Genomic DNA, 3,710 nt, shown 5'->3' on the forward strand with positions numbered 1-3,710 from the left:
TGAGATCGCACCATTGCACTCCAGCCTGGGTAACTCCATCTCAAAAAAAAAGGGAAGGAGATTCTGTCGCAGGCTACAACACGATGAATCTTGGGGACATTATGCTAAGTGAAAGAAGCCAGTCACAAAAAACACAAATACGGTATGATTCCTTATCAGAGAACTCCTGGAATAGTTAAATTCATCAAGACAGAAAGTTGAATGGTGGTGGTTAGGGGCTTGGAGCTGGGAAGGGCAGTTAGTGTTTAATGGGTGCATAGTTTCAGTTTGGGATGATGAAAAGGTTCTGTGCATGGATGATGCTGATGGCTGTACAACAGTGTGAATGTGCACAGTGACGCTGAGCTGTATTGTTAAGAATGGTTCATACAGTACATTTTGTTACATATATTTTGCCACAATTTATAAACAAGAATGAATTCTAAGGTTCATTTTAATTGAAGGTTACATGGCACACATAGCATAAAAAGGTGTCTAAGTAGACGCCTCTCTTGGGGGTCTTCTCTTCTGTGCATTTAGGGTGGTTCAAAGTGGAGTGATAAAATAGTCATCGTTGTCTGTGTTCCGTGGTTCCCTGACGAACCCCCCGTTGGGAAAGGCTGGGACCTGGCTGACCCAGAAGCCCCCCTCGCCCCCAACCCCACTCCAGGTTTGGGCAGCCGGGAACGAGAGGCCTAAGAGAGTTGGGAACGGGTTCAAGGTTGTGCAGAGTCTCAAAGCCGGCATTGTGTGATGGACGGCAGGACCGTCCACTCCTTCTTCATTTTGGACAAGGGACAGTTGCAGGACTCTGCTTTTGCTGTCACCAACTGTGAATGTGCATTTGCGGAGCTTCGAGCGAGCGCAGGAGCCACGGGCTTGGGAGGCCGAGCAGCGCCCTCCTTCCCTGAGAGCAGAGGTTGCACCTCTGGCTGGCTCTGGTAAGTGCTCTCCAGCCCTGGCACGCCTGGAGGAGGGGCAGCGGCTAAGTGGTTTCTGAAAAAGGGCAAAAATGATGGGAAAAGCTTTGGGATCCTCTGGGAATCGGAGCCGCAGCAAAGGCAGCTGCTTGCATTGCTGGAAGCACTTTTTCCTTGAGTGCCAAAGTGTGCCCACAGCCCACTCCTGCCAGATCAGGGCAGCAGCTGCCGGGGCAGGCCCCAGGACCCTCACGGAGGCAGGGAGGCCGCTTTTCTCCCACACAAGCCCCGCTCTCCCTTCGTGTAGCAACTGCCTTCGAGCCCACGAGCACCCGTGGGTCTGCGGTGTGCCTGCGTGTAGCTGGTGAGTCCGTTTCTTTGTGTGATGGTCCAGGGAGACGTTAGCTGTGAGGATGGTGTAGTGACAGTGGCCAAAAGCTGCCACTTTCCAGCTGTGTGGCAATGGGCAGCTCAACCCGCCCCTCTGTGCCATGGTTACCCCGTCTGAAAACGGGGATGGCGACAGGGCTGCCCGCAAGGTGGTTGTGAGGCCGCAGTGAGGCTGTGGTGCGCTCCGCCTGGCTCCTCATGAGCCTGGGAGGGGGTGGACGTGGCTGTCACCACGGCTGCTTCTTCTTGCAGCCTTGCTGCTGAGGTTGCTGGTGTGTGGCTGGAGGCTTTCTCTGTGGAGTGCATGAGCGGGCTGGGAAGCAGGTGTCCTGGGTTCTGGGGCTTCTCTTGTCTCTCTTTGTTCCCCCCGCCCGGGGTTGGGAAGCCCGCAGCCCACCACCACCCTTTGAGAGAAGGGACTCTTGAGAATAACCCAGGCTGGGCCCTGGGCCAGTGTTCTCCCAGCTTCCAGAAAGTCCCCAGTGGTGAGCAGGAGGTGCTCCCAGGAACTTGGAGGGCTGCTTGTTAGGGATGGATGCTTTGGGCAGAGAGGGGAGTGGGGGAGCCACACCCCAGGTTGTCTCCCCTGCACTGGGGAGAGAAGGGATCTTTCCCCCAGATGGTGGACAGTGTCCATTCTGGCTTTGGAGTTGAGAAAGACTCGGAGATCAAATCAGGTCTCTGTGGGCAGCATCAATTTTGCTAGGATTGTCCTTTAGTCCAGATTGATGAGTTCGTGAGTCTTGTGTAACCCAGAATCACCATCTCCATCACACAGCCGACACTCATTTGCCTAAATCACGGCCGAAGTTCCCTGACCACTGTAGAGTGTTTTGCGGGGACAGATGTGTCACCAGGGGCTCAGGTGCAGGGTACAGTCTAGGCCTGGCAGTGGAGGACTGCCCTGCCCCTGCCCCCCAGCCCAGCCCAGGGCACATGGCCCCTTGGTTCCTGTCCCGCCCCGTTCCCTGGAAGAAGCTTAGTTTCCAGGAGAGAATCAGGCGTATACTGTCGACTGACTGACTGAATGATAGCACAATCCGGCTGCTTCTTCTTCTTATCGGCTGGGTTTGGTGGGACTGGGACCCGTCGGAGGAAGAGGCAGCACTGCTCACGGAGAACGTTGTGAAAGGTTCACGGAGGCTCCGGGTAACAGGTGCTCCCTTGCTGGCTGCTAGGGCCGCGTGTTGGGGACTGGCTTATTCTCGGAGACCACAGACATCTCTGGGACAGCCAGGCGTGGGTATGGCCTGGGTCTTAGTCACACTGCATTTTGGAGTTCCTAAGCTGCTTGTTTGAGTGGGAGGGTGCTTCAGGTGCAGGTCTTATGCCTGGCCCCAGGGGTGAGAGGGCCTCTTCTGATTGCCCCCCCAGGCCCTGCTGTGGGGTCTGGGTCTGAGTTTTAACAGCTGAGAGAGAGCCCAGACTTCCAGCACAGAGGTAGAGTGTTGGAGATGCTCTGGAGCCAGCCTGCCTGGGATCAAGGCCGGGCTCCGCCTCTGTGTGACCTCGGGGACGTGACATAACTGCCCCGTGCCTCAGTTTCCTCATCTGTGAACTATTTCCCTCCGGCGCACGTTGTGGGAATTGAGCGAGTGAAGGAATGCGAGTGCTCAGAACCATGTTTGCTTTGCACAGACCACGTGCTCAAATGCGTCCATTCTTCTGATTCTCATTCGCTTCTGGTGCCTTTTAAGCGCTGCCAGCCTCCCCGTGCTGTGAACAGTCCCTGTCAGGGCGTTATCTTCAGAAAGCACAGACTGGCACCCAGCCCCTAGGCTCCCAAAGGTACGAATGGCTTCCCGCCATCCACGCAACAGGCTTTCGGGTCCTTGGAGTTCAAGGCTCACGGCCATCTGGTTCCAACCCTGCGCCTGTCTTCCTGTCCGTGACTGCCTCTTCTTCAGCTGCTCCGGAGTTCCTGCTTCTCTCCCACAGGCTCAGCTCATCTGTCACCAACTCCTTGGAGCCCTCCCCAGCACCCTGCCCCCTGCTCCTCCTGGTTTCTCTCAGCTGGGGCTGACTCCTCTCTGTGCCCCCAGCACAGGGCTGGACTCCGAGGGAGAGGACTCAGTAGATGGGTGTTGAGTGATGGGGTGAGGGAAGCGGCTTTCTGTGGCCAGGATCACTTCCTGCTGCAGGGTGTCCGCCTGATGGGTGAATCAGAGCCAGACTCAGGCCTGTTGAGAGTGGATCAACAGGCAGGCAGGAGCTGGCCGGCAGCCAGCGCTGGTCCTGCTCACAGCCTGCGCCGTGGTGAGGCTGCCTCTGTTTTTTCGCGGACCTGGCTTGAGAACCTGGCTGGTTTATGGCCGTGGCCCAGCTGCGAGCTCTGCAGTTTTGCTGCCTGGATTTTCACTTGCAAATGCAGGATTGGGAGTCTCTCTGAGCTATTCTGGCCTGGGGGGGCGCCCTGTTATT

The 3,710-nt window shown here is 56.5% G+C and overlaps 1 protein-coding gene across 1 annotated transcript in view; it reads left to right on the forward strand.

Moving 5' to 3' along the window:
* The first annotated feature begins 506 nt into the window (after positions 1–506).
* The window catches only part of TRPV1 (transient receptor potential cation channel subfamily V member 1), a 26,851-nt gene continuing 23,647 nt past the window's right edge, over positions 507–3,710 (forward strand). Inside the window, exon 1 of the mRNA XM_032270062.1 lies at positions 507–920. The gene's annotated coding sequence lies outside the window, so the exon portion shown is untranslated. The remainder of the gene's footprint in view (positions 921–3,710) is intronic.

The sequence above is a fragment of the Sapajus apella genome, unplaced genomic scaffold (assembly GCF_009761245.1).
Source record: "Sapajus apella isolate SASKATOON/1434 unplaced genomic scaffold, GSC_monkey_1.0 scaffold202, whole genome shotgun sequence".
Classification (NCBI taxonomy): domain Eukaryota; kingdom Metazoa; phylum Chordata; class Mammalia; order Primates; family Cebidae; genus Sapajus; species Sapajus apella.